Below are 15624 nucleotides of genomic sequence, written 5' to 3' on the forward strand. Positions count from 1 at the left end.
CTTACTTAAAACTCTCTTTTAAGCTTTTCAATTTTTCCAGCATTATGGCTAACAATAAATATGTCATTAACATATATATAGCAGGAGAATAATGAAATCATCATCTAAAAATTTCTTCATAAAACATACAATGACCAGACATGGTTCTAGGATGGGTGACCCCCTGGGAAGTCCTCGTGTTGCACTCCTTTTTGCGCCCCGAGCGGCCAAAACCTCTCCCGTCGACCTCCGAGGCGATGGTTTTGGGCCTCGGAATTTGCCGTGACCGCTACGCAGTCAGTCTCGTGGGGCTCGGAGAGAGCTTTCCGGAATGGGGCCGCAATAGCGATTCCGAGTTCGTTCGAGAAAGTCCCGATGGTTTCGGCGCGCGCTTGCCGTGTCCGGTACGCGGTCGGCCTCGTGGGCATCGGAGGGATCCGACAATGGCGATTCCGAGAACGTTCGAGAGGTTTCGGGGCTCCGGTCGTCGATGCGCCGTCCGCGACGTGCACAAAGGCGAGGGACGACGCACACAAAACGAGTGCGATCATACCAGCACTAAAGCACCGGATCCCATCAGAACTCCGAAGTTAAGCCTGCTTGGGCGAGAGTAGTACTAGGATGGGTGACCCCCTGGGAAGTCCTCGTGTTGCACTCCTTTTTGCGCCCCGAGCGGCCAAAAGACTTACTTAAAACTCTCTTTTAAGCTTTTCAATTTTTCCAGCATTATGGCCAACAATAAATATGTCATTAACATATATATAGCAGGATAATAATGAAATCATCATCTAAAAATTTCTTCATAAAACATACAATGACCAGACATGGTTCTTGGATGGGTGACCCCCTGGGAAGTCCTCGTGTTGCACTCCTTTTTGCGCCCCGAGCGGCCAAAACCTCTCCCGTCGACCTCCGAGGCGATGGTTTTGGGCCTCGGAATTTGTCGTCGATGCGCCGTCCGCGACGTGCACAAAGGCGAGGGACGACGCACACAAAACGAGTGCGATCATACCAGCACTAAAGCACCGGATCCCATCAGAACTCCGAAGTTAAGCGTGCTTGGGCGAGAGTAGTAATAGGATGGGTGACCCCTTGGGAAGTCCTCGTGTTGCACTCCTTTTTGCGCCCCGAGCGGCCAAAAGACTTACTTAAAACTCTCTTTTAAGCTTTTAAATTTTTCCAGCATTATGGCCAACAATAAATATGTCATTAACATATATATAGCAGGAGAATAATGAAATCATCATCTAAAAATTTCTTCATAAAACATACAATGACCAGACATGGTTCTAGGATGGGTGACCCCCTGGGAAGTCCTCGTGTTGCACTCCTTTCTGTGCCCCGAGCGGCCAAAACCTCTCCCGTCGACCTCCGAGGCGATGGTTTTGGGCCTCGGAATTTGCCGTGACCGCTACGCAGTCAGTCTCGTGGGGCTCGGAGAGAGCTTTCCGGAATGGGGCCGCAATAGCGATTCCGAGTTCGTTCGAGAAAGTCCTGATGGTTTCGGCGCGCGCTTGCCGTGTCCGGTACGCGGTCGGCCTCGTGGGCATCGGAGGGATCCGACAATGGCGATTACGAGATCGTTCGAGAGGTTTCGGGGCTCCGGTCGTCGATGCGCCGTCCGCGACGTGCACAAAGGCGAGGGACGACGCACACAAAATGAGTGCGATCATACCAGCACTAAAGCACCGGATCCCATCAGAACTCCGAAGTTAAGCCTGCTTGGGCGAGAGTAGTACTAGGATGGGTGACCCCCTGGGAAGTCCTCGTGTTGCACTCCTTTTTGCGCCCCGAGCGGCCAAAAGACTTACTTAAAACTCTCTTTTAAGCTTTTCAATTTTTCCAGCATTATGGCCAACAATAAATATGTCATTAACATATATATAGCAGGAGAATAATGAAATCATCATCTAAAAATTTCTTCATAAAACATACAATGACCAGACATGGTTCTAGGATGGGTGACCCCCTGGGAAGTCCTCGTGTTGCACTCCTTTTTGCGCCCCGAGCGGCCAAAACCTCTCCCGTCGACCTCCGAGGCGATGGTTTTGGGCCTCGGAATTTGCCGTGACCGCTACGCAGTCAGTCTCGTGGGGCTCGGAGAGAGCTTTCCGGAATGGGGCCGCAATAGCGATTCCGAGTTCGTTCGAGAAAGTCCCGATGGTTTCGGCGCGCGCTTGCCGTGTCCGGTACGCGGTCGGCCTCGTGGGCATCGGAGGGATCCGACAATGGCGGTTCCGAGATCGTTCGAGAGGTTTCGGGGCTCCGGTCGTCGATGCGCCGTCCGCGACGTGCACAAAGGCGAGGGACGACGCACACAAAACGAGCGCGATCATACCAGCACTAAAGCACCGGATCCCATCAGAACTCCGAAGTTAAGCTTGCTTGGGCGAGAGTAGTACTAGGATGGGTGACCCCCTGGGAAGTCCTCGTGTTGCACTCCTTTTTGCGCCCCGAGCGGCCAAAAGACTTACTTAAAACTCTCTTTTAAGCTTTTCAATTTTTCCAGCATTATGGCTAACAATAAATATGTCATTAACATATATATATCAGGAGAATAATGAAATCATCATCTAAAAATTTCTTCATAAAACATACAATGACCAGACATGGTTCTAGGATGGGTGACCCCCTGGGAAGTCCTCGTGTTGCACTCCTTTTTGCGCCCCGAGCGGCCAAAACCTCTCCCGTCGACCTCCGAGGCGATGGTTTTGGGCCTCGGAATTTGCCGTGACCGCTACGCAGTCAGTCTCGTGGGGCTCGGAGAGAGCTTTCCGGAATGGGGCCGCAATAGCGATTCCGAGTTCGTTCGAGAAAGTCCCGATGGTTTCGGCGCGCGCTTGCCGTGTCCGGTACGCGGTCGGCCTCGTGGGCATCGGAGGGATCCGACAATGGCGATTCCGAGATCGTTCGAGAGGTTTCGGGGCTCCGGTCGTCGATGCGCCGTCCGCGACGTGCACAAAGGCGAGGGACGACGCACACAAAACGAGTGCGATCATACCAGCACTAAAGCACCGGATCCCATCAGAACTCCGAAGTTAAGCCTGCTTGGGCGAGAGTAGTACTAGGATGGGTGACCCCCTGGGAAGTCCTCGTGTTGCACTCCTTTTTGCGCCCCGAGCGGCCAAAAGACTTACTTAAAACTCTCTTTTAAGCTTTTCAATTTTTCCAGCATTATGGCCAACAATAAATATGTCATTAACATATATATAGCAGGAGAATAATGAAATCATCATCTAAAAATTTCTTCATAAAACATACAATGACCAGACATGGTTCTTGGATGGGTGACCCCCTGGGAAGTCCTCGTGTTGCACTCCTTTTTGCGCCCCGAGCGGCCAAAACCTCTCCCGTCGACCTCCGAGGCGATGGTTTTGGGCCTCGGAATTTGTCGTCGATGCGCCGTCCGCGACGTGCACAAAGGCGAGGGACGACGCACACAAAACGAGTGCGATCATACCAGCACTAAAGCACCGGATCCCATCAGAACTCCGAAGTTAAGCGTGCTTGGGCGAGAGTAGTACTAGGATGGGTGACCCCTTGGGAAGTCCTCGTGTTGCACTCCTTTTTGCGCCCCGAGCGGCCAAAAGACTTACTTAAAACTCTCTTTTAAGCTTTTAAATTTTTCCAGCATTATGGCCAACAATAAATATGTCATTAACATATATATAGCAGGAGAATAATGAAATCATCATCTAAAAATTTCTTCATAAAACATACAATGACCAGACATGGTTCTAGGATGGGTGACCCCCTGGGAAGTCCTCGTGTTGCACTCCTTTCTGCGCCCCGAGCGGCCAAAACCTCTCCCGTCGACCTCCGAGGCGATGGTTTTGGGCCTCGGAATTTGCCGTGACCGCTACGCAGTCAGTCTCGTGGGGCTCGGAGCGAGCTTTCCGGAATGGGGCCGCAATAGCGATTCCGAGTTCGTTCGAGAAAGTCCCGATGGTTTCGGCGCGCGCTTGCCGTGTCCGGTACGCGGTCGGCCTCGTGGGCATCGGAGGGATCCGACAATGGCGATTCCGAGATCGTTCGAGAGGTTTCGGGGCTCCGGTCGTCGATGCGCCGTCCGCGACGTGCACAAAGTCGAGGGACGACGCACACAAAACGATTGCGATCATATCAGCACTAAAGCACCGGATCCCATCAAAACTCCGAAGTTAAGCGTGCTTGGGCGAAAGTAGTACTAGGATGGGTGACCCCCTTGGAAGTCCTCGTGTTGCACTCCTTTTTGCGCCCCGAGCGGCCAAAAGACTTACTTAAAACTCTCTTTTAAGCTTTTCAATTTTTCCAGCATTATGGCCAACAATAAATATGTCATTAACATATATATAGCAGGAGAATAATGAAATCATCATCTAAAAATTTCTTCATAAAACATACAATGACCAGACATGGTTCTTGGATGGGTGACCCCCTGGGAAGTCCTCGTGTTGCACTCCTTTTTGCGCCCCGAGCGGCCAAAACCTCTCCCGTCGACCTCCGAGGCGATGGTTTTGGGCCTCGGAATTTGTCGTCGATGCGCCGTCCGCGACGTGCACAAAGGCGAGGGACGACGCACACAAACCGAGTGCGATCATACCAGCACTAAAGCACCGGATCCCATCAGAACTCCGAAGTTAAGCGTGCTTGGGCGAGAGTAGTACTAGGATGGGTGACCCCCTGTGAAGTCCTCGTGTTGCACTCCTTTTTGCGCCCCGAGCGGCCAAAAGACTTACTTAAAACTCTCTTTTAAGCTTTTCAATTTTTCCAGCATTATGGCCAACAATAAATATGTCATTAACATATATATAGCAGGAGAATAATGAAATCATCATCTAAAAATTTCTTCATAAAACATACAATGACCAGACATGGTTCTAGGATGGGTGACCCCTTGGGAAGTCCTCGTGTTGCACTCCTTTTTGCGCCCCGAGCGGCCAAAACCTCTCCCGTCGACCTCCGAGGCGATGGTTTTGGGCCTCGGAATTTGCCGTGACCGCTACGCAGTCAGTCTCGTGGGGCTCGGAGAGAGCTTTCCGGAATGGGGCCGCAATAGCGATTCCGAGTTCGTTCGAGAAAGTCCCGATGGTTTCGGCGCGCGCTTGCCGTGTCCGGTACGCGGTCGGCCTCGTGGGCATCGGAGGGATCCGACAATGGCGGTTCCGAGATCGTTCGAGAGGTTTCGGGGCTCCGGTCGTCGATGCGCCGTCCGCGACGTGCACAAAGGCGAGGGACGACGCACACAAAACGAGCGCGATCATACCAGCACTAAAGCACCGGATCCCATCAGAACTCCGAAGTTAAGCCTGCTTGGGCGAGAGTAGTACTAGGATGGGTGACCCCCTGGGAAGTCCTCGTGTTGCACTCCTTTTTGCGCCCCGAGCGGCCAAAACGTCTCCCGTCGACCTCCGAGGCGATGGTTTTGGGCCTCGGAATTTGCCGTGACCACTACGCAGTCAGTCTCGTGGGGCTCGGAGAGAGCTTTTCGGAATGGGGCCGCAATAGCGATTCCGAGTTCGTTCGAGAAAGTCCCGATGGTTTCGGCGCGCGCTTGCCGTGTCCGGTACGCGGTCGGCCTCGTGGGCATCGGAGGAATCCGACAATGGCGATTCCGAGATCGTTCGAGAGGTTTTGGGGCTCCGGTCGTCGATGCGCCGTCAGCGACGTGCACAAAGGTGAGGGACGACGCACACAAAACGAGTGCGATCATACTAGCACTAAAGCACCGGATCCCATCAGAACTCCGAAGTTAAGCGTGCTTGGGCGAGAGTAGCACTAGAATGGGTGACCCCCTGGGAAGTCCTCGTGTTGTACTCCTTTTTGTGCCCCGAGCGGCCAAAAGACTTACTTAAAACTCTCTTTTAAGCTTTTCAATTTTTCCAGCATTATGGCCAACAATAAATATATCATTAACATATATATAGCAGGAGAATAATGAAATCATCATCTAAAAATTTCTTCATAAAACAAACAATGACCAGACATGGTTCTAGGATGGGTGACCCCCTGGGAAGTCCTCGTGTTGCACTCCTTTTTGCGCCCCGAGCGGCCAAAACCTCTCCCGTCGACCTCCGAGGCGATGGTTTTGGGCCTCGGAATTTGCCGTGACCGCTACGCAGTCAGTCTCGTGGGGCTCGGAGAGAGCTTTCCGGAATGGGGCCGCAATAGCGATTCCGAGTTCGTTCGAGAAAGTCCCGATGGTTTCGGCGCGCGCTTGCCGTGTCCGGTACGCGGTCGGCCTCGTGGGCATCGGAGGGATCCGACAATGGCGATTCCGAGATCGTTCGAGAGGTTTCGGGGCTCCGGTCGTCGATGTGCCGTCCGCGACGTGCATAAAGGCGAGGGACGACGCACACATAACGAGTGCGATCATACCAGCACTAAAGCACCGGATCCCATCAGAACTCCGAAGTTAAGCGTGCTTGGGCGAGAGTAGTACTAGAATGGGTGACCCCCTGGGAAGTCCTCGTGTTGCACTCCTTTTTGCGCCCCGAGCGGCCAAAAGACTTACTTAAAACTCTCATTTAAGCTTTTCAATTTTTCCAGCATTATGGCCAACAATAAATATGTCATTAACATATATATAGCAGGAGAATAATGAAATCATCATCTAAAAATTTCTTCATAAAACATACAATGACCAGACATGGTTCTAGAATGGGTGACCCCCTGGGAAGTCCTCGTGTTGCACTCCTTTTTGCGCCCCGAGCGGCCAAAACCTCTCCTGTCGACCTCCGAGGCGATGGTTTTGGGCCTCGGAATTTGCCGTGACCGCTACGCAGTCAGTCTCGTGGGGCTCGGAGAGAGCTTTCCGGAATGGGGCCGCAATAGCGATTCCGAGTTCGTTCGAGAAAGTCCCGATGGTTTCGGCGCGCGCTTGCCGTGTCCGGTACGCGGTCGGCCTCGTGGGCATCGGAGGGATCCGACAATGGCGATTCCGAGATCGTTCGAGAGGTTTCGGGGCTCCGGTCGTCGATGCGCCGTCCGCGACGTGCACAAAGGCGAGGGACGACGCACACAAAACGATTGCCATCATACCAGCACTAAAGCACCGGATCCCATCAGAACTCCGAAGTTAAGCCTGCTTGGGCGAGAGTAGTACTAGGATGGGTGACCCCCTGGGAAGTCCTCGTGTTGCACTCCTTTTTGCGCCCCGAGCGGCCAAAAGACTTACTTAAAACTCTCATTTAAGCTTTTCAATTTTTCCAGCATTATGGCCAACAATAAATATGTCATTAACATATATATAGCAGGAGAATAATGAAATCATCATCTAAAAATTTCTTCATAAAACATACAATGACCAGACATGGTTCTAGAATGGGTGACCCCCTGGGAAGTCCTCGTGTTGCACTCCTTTTTGCGCCCCGAGCGGCCAAAACCTCTCCCGTCGACCTCCGAGGCGATGGTTTTGGGCCTCGGAATTTGCCGTGACCGCTACGCTGTCAGTCTCGTGGGGCTCGGAGAGAGCTTTCCGGAATGGGGCCGCAATAGCGATTCCGAGTTCGTTCGAGAAAGTCCCGATGGTTTCGGCGCGCGCTTGCCGTGTCCGGTACGCGGTCGGCCTCGTGGGCATCGGAGGGATCCGACAATGGCGATTCCGAGATCGTTCGAGAGGTTTCGGGGCTCCGGTCGTCGATGCGCCGTCCGCGACGTGCACAAAGGCGAGGGACGACGCACACAAAACTATTGCGATCATACCAGCACTAAAGCACCGGATCCCATCAGAACTCCGAAGTCAAGCGTGCTTGGTCGAGAGTAGTACTAGGATGGGTGACCCCCTGGGAAGTCCTCGTGTTGCACTCCATTTTGCGCCCCGAGCGGCCAAAAGACTTACTTAAAACTCTCTTTTAAGCTTTTCAATTTTTCAAGCATTATGGCCAACAATAAATATGTCATTAACATATATATAGCAGGAGAATAATGAAATCATCATCTAAAAATTTCTTTATAAAACATACAATGACCAGACATGGTTCTAGGATGGGTGACCCCCTGGGAAGTCCTCGTGTTGCACTCCTTTTTGCGCCCCGAGCGGCCAAAACCTCTCCCGTCGACCTCCGAGGTGATGGTTTTGGGCCTCGGAATTTGCCGTGACCGCTTCGCAGTCAGTCTCGTGGGGCTCGGAGAGAGCTTTCCGGAATGGGGCCGCAATAGCGATTCCGAGTTCGTTCGAGAAAGTCCCGATGGTTTCGGCGCGCGCTTGCCGTGTCCGGTACGCGGTCGGCCTCGTGGGCATCGGAGGGATCCGACAATGGCGATTCCGAGATCGTTCGAGAGGTTTCGGGGCTCCGGTCGTCGATGCGCCGTCCGCGACGTGCACAAAGGCGAGGGACGACGCACACAAAACGAGTGCGATCATACCAGCACTAAAGCACCGGATCCCATCAGAACTCCGAAGTTAAGCCTGCTTGGGCGAGAGTAGTACTAGGATGGGTGACCCCCTGGGAAGTTCTCGTGTTGCACTCCTTTTTGCGCCCCGAGCGGCCAAAAGACTTACTTAAAACTCTCTTTTAAGCTTTTCAATTTTTCCAGCATTATGGCCAACAATAAATATGTAATTAACATATATATAGCAGGAGAATAATGAAATCATCATCTAAAAATTTCTTCATAAAACATAAAATGACCAGACATGGTTCTAGGATGGGTGACCCCCTGGGAAGTCCTCGTGTTGCACTCCTTTTTGCGCCCCGAGCGGCCAAGACCTCTACCGTCGACCACCGAGGTGATGGTTTTGGGCCTCGGAATTTGCCGTGACCGCTACGCTGTCAGTCTCGTGGGGCTCGGAGAGAGCTTTCCGGAATGGGGCCGCAATAGCGATTCCGAGTTCGTTCGAGAAAGTCCCGATGGTTTCGGCGCGCGCTTGCCGTGTCCGGTACGCAGTCGGCCTCGTGGGCATCGGAGGGATCCGACAATGGCGATTCCGAGATCGTTCGAGAGGTTTCGGGGCTCCGGTCGTCGATGCGCCGTCCGCGACGTGCACAAAGGCGAGGGACGACGCACACAAAACGAGTGCGATCATACCAGCACTAAAGCACCGGATCCCATCAGAACTCCGAAGTTAAGCGACCCCCTGGGAAGTCCTCGTGTTTCACTCCTTTTTGCGCCCCGAGCGGCCAAAAGACTTACTTAAAACTCTCTTTTAAGCTTTTCAATTTTTCCAGCATTATGGCCAACAATAAATATGTCATTAACATATATATAGCAGGAGAATAATGAAATCATCATCTAAAAATTTCTTCATAAAACATACAATGACCAGACATGGTTCTAGGATGGGTGACCCCCTGGGAAGTCCTCGTGTTGCACTCCTTTTTGCGCCCCGAGCGGCCAAAACCTCTCCCGTCGACCTCTGAGGCGATGGTTTTGGGCTTCGGAATTTGCCGTGACCTCTACGCAGTCAGTCTCATGGGGCTCGGAGAGGGCTTTCCGGAATGGGGCCGCAATAGCGATTCCGAGTTCGTTCGAGAAAGTCCCGATGGTTTCGGCGCGCGCTTGTCGTGTCCGGTACGCGGTCGGCCTCGTGGGCATCGGAGGGATCCGACAATGGCGATTCCGAGATCGTTCGAGAGGTTTCGGGGCTCCGGTCGTCGATGCGCCGTCCGCGACGTGCACAAAGGCGAGGGACGACGCACACAAAACGAGTGCGATCATACCAGCACTAAAGCACCGGATCCCATCAGAACTTCGAAGTTAAGCCTTCTTGGGCGAGAGTAGTACTAGGATGGAAGACCCCCTGGGAAGTCCTCGTGTTGCACTCCTTTTTGCGCCCCGAGCGGCCAAAAGACTTACTTAAAACTCTCTTTTAAGCTTTTCAATTTTTCCAGCATTATGGCCAACAATAAATATGTCATTAACATATATATAGCAGGAGAATAATGAAATCATCATCTAAAAATTTCTTCATAAAACATACAATGACCAGACATGGTTCTAGGATGGGTGACCCCCTGGGAAGTCCTCGTGTTGCACTCCTTTTTGCGCCCCGAGCGGCCAAAAGCTCTCCCGTCGACCTCCGAGGCGATGGTTTTGGGCCTCGGAATTTGCCGTGACCGCTACGCAGTCAGTCTCGTGGGGCTCGGAGAGAGCTTTCCGGAATGGGGCCGCAATAGCGATTCCGAGTTCGTTCGAGAAAGTCCAGATGGTTTCGGCGCGCGCTTGCCGTGTCCGGTACGCGGTCGGCCTCGTGGGCATCGGAGGGATCCGACAATGGCGATTCCGAGATCGTTCGAGAGGTTTCGGGGCTCCGGTCGTCGATGCGCCGTCCGCGACGTGCACAAAGGCGAGGGACGACGCACAAAAAACGAGTGCGATCATACCAGCACCGGATCCCATCAGAACTCCAAAGTTAAGCGTGCTTGGGCGAGAGTAGTACTAGGATGGGTGACCCCCTGGGAAGTCCTCGTGTTGCACTCCTTTTTGGGCCCCGAGCGGCCAAAAGACTTACTTAAAACTCTCTTTTAAGCTTTTCAATTTTTCTAGCATTCTGGCCAACAATAAATATGTCATTAACATATATATAGCAGGAGAATAATGAAATCATCATCTAAAAATTTCTTCATAAAACATACAATGACCAGACATGGTTCTAGGATGGGTGACCCCCTGGGAAGTCCTCGTGTTGCACTCCTTTTTGCGCCCCGAGCGGCCAAAACCTCTCCTGTCGACCTCCGAGGCGATGGTTTTGGGCCTCAGAATTTGCCGTGACCGCTACGCAGTCAGTCTCGTGGGGCTCGGAGAGAGCTTTCCGGAATGGGGCCGCAATAGCGATTCCGAGTTCGTTCGAGAAAGTCCCGATGGTTTCGGCGCGCGCTTGCCGTGTCCGGTACGCGGTCGGCCTCGTGGGCATCGGAGGGATCCGACAATGGCGATTCCGAGATCGTTCGAGAGGTTTCGGGGCTCCGGTCGTCGATGCGCCGTCCGCGACGTGCACAAAGGCGAGGGACGACGCACACAAAACTAGTGCGATCATACCAGCACTAAAGCACCGGATCCCATCAGAACTCCGAAGTTAAGCCTGTTTGGAAGAGAGTAGTACTAGGATGGGTGACCCCCTGGGAAGTCCTCGTGTTGCACTCCTTTTTGCGCCACGAGCGGCCAAAAGACTTACTTAAAACTCTCTTTTAAGCTTTTCAATTTTTCCAGCATTATGGCCAACAATAAATATGTCATTAACATATATATAGCAGGAGAATAATGAAATCATCATCTAAAAATTTCTTCATAAAACATACAATGACCAGACATGGTTCTAGGATGGGTGACCCCCTGGGAAGTCCTCGTGTTGCACTCCTTTTTGCGCCCCGAGCGGCCAAAACCTCTCCTGTCGACCTCCGAGGCGATGGTTTGGGGCCTCGGAATTTGCCGTGACCGCTACGCAGTCAGTCTCGTGGGGCTCGGAGAGAGCTTTCCGGAATGGGGCCGCAATAGCGATTCCGAGTTCGTTCGAGAAAGTCCCGATGGTTTCGGCGCGCGCTTGCCGTGTCCGGTACGCGGTCGGCCTCGTGGGCATCGGAGGGATCCGACAATGGCGATTCCGAGATCGTTCGAGAGGTTTCGGGGCTCCGGTCGTCGATGCGCCGTCCGCGACGTGCACAAAGGCGAGGGACGACGCACACAAAACTAGTGCGATCATACCAGCACTAAAGCACCGGATCCCATCAGAACTCCGAAGTTAAGCCTGCTTGGGCGAGAGTAGTACTAGGATGGGTGACCCCCTAGGAAGTCCTCGTGTTGCACTCCTTTTTGCGCCACGAGCGGCCAAAAGACTTACTTAAAACTCTCTTTTAAGCTTTGCAATTTTTCCAGCATTATGGCCAACAATAAATATGTCATTAACATATATATAGCAGGAGAATAATGAAATCATCATCTAAAAATTTCTTCATAAAACATACAATGACCAGACATGGTTCTAGGATGGGTGACCCCCTGGGAAGTCCTCGTGTTGCACTCCTTTTTGCGCCCCGAGCGGCCAAAACCTCTCCTGTCGACCTCCGAGGCGATGGTTTGGGGCCTCGGAATTTGCCGTGACCGCTACGCAGTCAGTCTCGTGGGGCTCGGAGAGAGCTTTCCGGAATGGGGCCGCAATAGCGATTCCGCGTTCGTTCGAGAAAGTCCCGATGGTTTCGGCGCGCGCTTGCCGTGTCCGGTACGCGGTCGGCCTCGTGGGCATCGGAGGGATCCGACAATGGTGATTTCGAGATCGTTCGAGAGGTTTCGGGGCTCCGGTCGTCGATGCGCCGTCCGCGACGTGCACAAAGGCGAGGGACGACGCACACAAAACGAGTGCGATCATACCAGCACTAAAGCACCGGATCCCATCAGAACTCCGAAGTTAAGCCTGCTTGGGTGGGAGTAGTACTAGGATGGGAGACCCCCTGGGAAGTCCTCGTGTTGCACTCCTTTTTGCGCCCCGAGCGGCCAAAAGACTTACTTAAAACTCTCTTTTAAGCTTTTCAATTTTTCCAGCATTATGGCCAACAATAAATATGTCATTAACATATATATAGCAGGAGAATAATGGAATCATCATCTAAAAATTTCTTCATAAAACAAACAATGACCAGACATGGTTCTAGGATGGGTGACCCCCTGGGAAGTCCTCGTGTTGCACTCCTTTTTGCGCCCCGAGCGGCCAAAACCTCTCCCGTCGACCTCCGAGGCGATGGTTTTGGGCCTCGGAATTTGCCGTGACCGCTACGCTGTCAGTCTCGTGGGGCTCGGAGAGAGCTTTCCGGAATGGGGCCGCAATAGCGATTCCGAGTTCGTTCGAGAAAGTCCCGATGGTTTCGGCGCGCGCTTGCCGTGTCCGGTACGCGGTCGGCCTCGTGGGCATCGGAGGGATCCGACAATGGCGATTCCGAGATCGTTCGAGAGGTTTCGGGGCTCCGGTCGTCGATGCGCCGTCCGCGACGTGCACAAAGGCGAGGGACGACGCACAAAAAACGAGTGCAATCATACCAGCACCGGATCCCATCAGAACTCCGAAGTTAAGCGTGCTTGGGCGAGAGTAGTACTAGGATGGGTGACCCCCTGGGAAGTCCTCGTGTTGCACTCCTTTTTGGGCCCCGAGCGGCCAAAAGACTTACTTAAAACTCTCTTTTAAGCTTTTCAATTTTTCTAGCATTCTGGCCAACAATAAATATGTCATTAACATATATATAGCAGGAGAATAATGAAATCATCATCTAAAAATTTCTTCATAAAACATACAATGACCAGACATGGTTCTAGGATGGGTGACCCCCTGGGAAGTCCTCGTGTTGCACTCCTTTTTGCGCCCCGAGCGGCCAAAACCTCTCCTGTCGACCTCCGAGGCGATGGTTTTGGGCCTCGGAATTTGCCGTGACCACTACGCAGTCAGTCTCGTGGGGCTCGGAGAGAGCTTTCCGGAATGGGGCCGCAATAGCGATTCCGAGTTCGTTCGAGAAAGTCCCGATGGTTTCGGCGCGCGCTTGCCGTGTCCGGTACGCGGTCGGCCTCGTGGGCATCGGAGGGATCCGACAATGGCGATTCCGAGATCGTTCGAGAGGTTTCGGGGCTCCGGTCGTCGATGCGCCGTCCGCGACGTGCACAAAGGCGAGGGACGACGCACACAAAACGAGTGCGATCATACCAGCACTAAAGCACCGGATCCCATCAGAACTCCGAAGTTAAGCGACCCCCTGGGAAGTCCTCGTGTTTCACTCCTTTTTGCGCCCCGAGCGGCCAAAAGACTTACTTAAAACTCTCTTTTAAGCTTTTCAATTTTTCCAGCATTATGGCCAACAATAAATATGTCATTAACATATATATAGCAGGAGAATAATGAAATCATCATCTAAAAATTTCTTCATAAAACATACAATGACCAGACATGGTTCTAGGATGGGTGACCCCCTGGGAAGTCCTCGTGTTGCACTCCTTTTTGCGCCCCGAGCGGCCAAAACCTCTCCCGTCGACCTCTGAGGCGATGGTTTTGGGCTTCGGAATTTGCCGTGACCTCTACGCAGTCAGTCTCATGGGGCTCGGAGAGAGCTTTCCGGAATGGGGCCGCAATAGCGATTCCGAGTTCATTCGAGAAAGTCCCGATGGTTTCGGCGCGCGCTTGTCGTGTCCGGTACGCGGTCGGCCTCGTGGGCATCGGAGGGATCCGACAATGGCGATTCCGAGATCGTTCGAGAGGTTTCGGGGCTCCGGTCGTCGATGCGCCGTCCGCGACGTGCACAAAGGCGAGGGACGACGCACACAAAACGAGTGCGATCATACCAGCACTAAAGCTCCGGATCCCATCAGAACTTCGAAGTTAAGCCTTCTTGGGCGAGAGTAGTACTAGGATGGAAGACCCCCTGGGAAGTCCTCGTGTTGCACTCCTTTTTGCGCCCCGAGCGGCCAAAAGACTTACTTAAAACTCTCTTTTAAGCTTTTCAATTTTTCCAGCATTATGGCCAACAAAAAATATGTCATTAACATATATATTGCAGGAGAATAATGAAATCATCATCTAAAAATTTCTTCATAAAACATACAATGACCAGACATGGTTCTAGGATGGGTGACCCCCTGGGAAGTCCTCGTGTTGCACTCCTTTTTGCGCCCCGAGCGGCCAAAACCTCTCCCGTCGACCTCCGAGGCGACGGTTTTGGGCCTCGGAATTTGCCGTGACCGCTACGCAGTCAGTCTCGTGGGGCTCGGAGAGAGCTTTCCGGAATGGGGCCGCAATAGCGATTCCGAGTTCGTTCGAGAAAGTCCCGATGGTTTCGGCGCGCGCTTGCCGTGTCCGGTACGCGGTCGGCCTCGTGGGCATCGGAGGGATCCGACAATGGCGATTCCGAGATCGTTCGAGAGGTTTCGGGGCTCCGGTCGTCGATGCGCCGTCCGCGACGTGCACAAAGGCGAGGGACGACGCACAAAAAACGAGTGCGATCATACCAGCACCGGATCCCATCAGAACTCCGAAGTTAAGCGTGCTTGGGCGAGAGTAGTACTAGGATGGGTGACCCCCTGGGAAGTCCTCGTGTTGCACTCCTTTTTGGGCCCCGAGCGGCCAAAAGACTTACTTAAAACTCTCTTTTAAGCTTTTCAATTTTTCTAGCATTCTGGCCAACAATAAATATGTCATTAACATATATATAGCAGGAGAATAATGAAATCATCATCTAAAAATTTCTTCATAAAACATACAATGACCAGACATGGTTCTAGGATGGGTGACCCCCTGGGAAGTCCTCGTGTTGCACTCCTTTTTGCGCCCCGAGCGGCCAAAACCTCTCCTGTCGACCTCCGAGGCGATGGTTTTGGGCCTCGGAATTTGCCGTGACCACTACGCAGTCAGTCTCGTGGGGCTCGGAGAGAGCTTTCCGGAATGGGGCCGCAATAGCGATTCCGAGTTCGTTCGAGAAAGTCCCGATGGTTTCGGCGCGCGCTTGCCGTGTCCGGTACGCGGTCGGCCTCGTGGGCATCGGAGGGATCCGACAATGGCGATTCCGAGATCGTTCGAGAGGTTTCGGGGCTCCGGTCGTCGATGCGCCGTCCGCGACGTGCACAAAGGCGAGGGACGACGCACACAAAACGAGTGCGATCATACCAGCACTAAAGCACCGGATCCCATCAGAACTCCGAAGTTAAGCGACCCCCTGGGAAGTCCTCGTGTTTCACTCCTTTTTGCGCCCCGAGCGG

General features: G+C 52.9%; 19 non-coding genes and 3 pseudogenes across 19 annotated transcripts; all 22 read left to right on the plus strand.

Moving 5' to 3' along the window:
- The first annotated feature begins 518 nt into the window (after positions 1–518).
- On the plus strand, positions 519–637 carry LOC135591506 (5S ribosomal RNA). The gene has a single exon (XR_010478544.1). It is a non-coding gene; the product is annotated as a 5S ribosomal RNA (ribosomal RNA).
- Positions 638–977: 340 nt separating this feature from the next.
- LOC135592025 (5S ribosomal RNA) lies at positions 978–1096 on the plus strand. The gene has a single exon (XR_010478791.1). It is a non-coding gene; the product is annotated as a 5S ribosomal RNA (ribosomal RNA).
- A 544-nt stretch (positions 1097–1640) lies between these two features.
- LOC135591518 (5S ribosomal RNA) lies at positions 1641–1759 on the plus strand. Its single transcript, XR_010478550.1, has one exon. It is a non-coding gene; the product is annotated as a 5S ribosomal RNA (ribosomal RNA).
- Positions 1760–2303: 544 nt separating this feature from the next.
- Positions 2304–2422, plus strand: LOC135589429 (5S ribosomal RNA). Its single transcript, XR_010476837.1, has one exon. It is a non-coding gene; the product is annotated as a 5S ribosomal RNA (ribosomal RNA).
- A 544-nt stretch (positions 2423–2966) lies between these two features.
- LOC135591532 (5S ribosomal RNA) lies at positions 2967–3085 on the plus strand. Its single transcript, XR_010478553.1, has one exon. It is a non-coding gene; the product is annotated as a 5S ribosomal RNA (ribosomal RNA).
- A 340-nt stretch (positions 3086–3425) lies between these two features.
- LOC135592051 (5S ribosomal RNA) lies at positions 3426–3544 on the plus strand. The gene has a single exon (XR_010478816.1). It is a non-coding gene; the product is annotated as a 5S ribosomal RNA (ribosomal RNA).
- Positions 3545–4088: 544 nt separating this feature from the next.
- Positions 4089–4207, plus strand: LOC135590607 (5S ribosomal RNA). Its single transcript, XR_010478013.1, has one exon. It is a non-coding gene; the product is annotated as a 5S ribosomal RNA (ribosomal RNA).
- Positions 4208–4547: 340 nt separating this feature from the next.
- On the plus strand, positions 4548–4666 carry LOC135589413 (5S ribosomal RNA). Its single transcript, XR_010476822.1, has one exon. It is a non-coding gene; the product is annotated as a 5S ribosomal RNA (ribosomal RNA).
- Positions 4667–5210: 544 nt separating this feature from the next.
- LOC135589505 (5S ribosomal RNA) lies at positions 5211–5329 on the plus strand. Its single transcript, XR_010476912.1, has one exon. It is a non-coding gene; the product is annotated as a 5S ribosomal RNA (ribosomal RNA).
- Positions 5330–5659: 330 nt separating this feature from the next.
- On the plus strand, positions 5660–5778 carry LOC135590164 (5S ribosomal RNA). The gene has a single exon (XR_010477570.1). It is a non-coding gene; the product is annotated as a 5S ribosomal RNA (ribosomal RNA).
- A 544-nt stretch (positions 5779–6322) lies between these two features.
- Positions 6323–6441, plus strand: LOC135592173 (5S ribosomal RNA). The gene has a single exon (XR_010478938.1). It is a non-coding gene; the product is annotated as a 5S ribosomal RNA (ribosomal RNA).
- Positions 6442–6985: 544 nt separating this feature from the next.
- Positions 6986–7104, plus strand: LOC135590098 (5S ribosomal RNA). The gene has a single exon (XR_010477504.1). It is a non-coding gene; the product is annotated as a 5S ribosomal RNA (ribosomal RNA).
- Positions 7105–7648: 544 nt separating this feature from the next.
- LOC135589913 (5S ribosomal RNA) lies at positions 7649–7767 on the plus strand. The gene has a single exon (XR_010477319.1). It is a non-coding gene; the product is annotated as a 5S ribosomal RNA (ribosomal RNA).
- A 544-nt stretch (positions 7768–8311) lies between these two features.
- Positions 8312–8430, plus strand: LOC135590087 (5S ribosomal RNA). Its single transcript, XR_010477493.1, has one exon. It is a non-coding gene; the product is annotated as a 5S ribosomal RNA (ribosomal RNA).
- Positions 8431–9606: 1176 nt separating this feature from the next.
- LOC135590492 (5S ribosomal RNA) lies at positions 9607–9725 on the plus strand. The gene has a single exon (XR_010477900.1). It is a non-coding gene; the product is annotated as a 5S ribosomal RNA (ribosomal RNA).
- A 544-nt stretch (positions 9726–10269) lies between these two features.
- On the plus strand, positions 10270–10380 carry LOC135591466 (5S ribosomal RNA; annotated as a pseudogene).
- A 544-nt stretch (positions 10381–10924) lies between these two features.
- On the plus strand, positions 10925–11043 carry LOC135590704 (5S ribosomal RNA). Its single transcript, XR_010478110.1, has one exon. It is a non-coding gene; the product is annotated as a 5S ribosomal RNA (ribosomal RNA).
- Positions 11044–11587: 544 nt separating this feature from the next.
- On the plus strand, positions 11588–11706 carry LOC135589693 (5S ribosomal RNA). Its single transcript, XR_010477099.1, has one exon. It is a non-coding gene; the product is annotated as a 5S ribosomal RNA (ribosomal RNA).
- Positions 11707–12250: 544 nt separating this feature from the next.
- On the plus strand, positions 12251–12369 carry LOC135589644 (5S ribosomal RNA). Its single transcript, XR_010477051.1, has one exon. It is a non-coding gene; the product is annotated as a 5S ribosomal RNA (ribosomal RNA).
- A 544-nt stretch (positions 12370–12913) lies between these two features.
- LOC135591325 (5S ribosomal RNA) lies at positions 12914–13024 on the plus strand (annotated as a pseudogene).
- Positions 13025–14200: 1176 nt separating this feature from the next.
- On the plus strand, positions 14201–14319 carry LOC135590658 (5S ribosomal RNA). The gene has a single exon (XR_010478065.1). It is a non-coding gene; the product is annotated as a 5S ribosomal RNA (ribosomal RNA).
- Positions 14320–14863: 544 nt separating this feature from the next.
- LOC135591124 (5S ribosomal RNA) lies at positions 14864–14974 on the plus strand (annotated as a pseudogene).
- The last annotated feature ends 650 nt before the right edge of the window (positions 14975–15624 follow it).

The sequence above is a fragment of the Musa acuminata genome, chromosome BXJ1-8 (assembly GCF_036884655.1).
Source record: "Musa acuminata AAA Group cultivar baxijiao chromosome BXJ1-8, Cavendish_Baxijiao_AAA, whole genome shotgun sequence".
Taxonomy (NCBI): domain Eukaryota; kingdom Viridiplantae; phylum Streptophyta; class Magnoliopsida; order Zingiberales; family Musaceae; genus Musa; species Musa acuminata.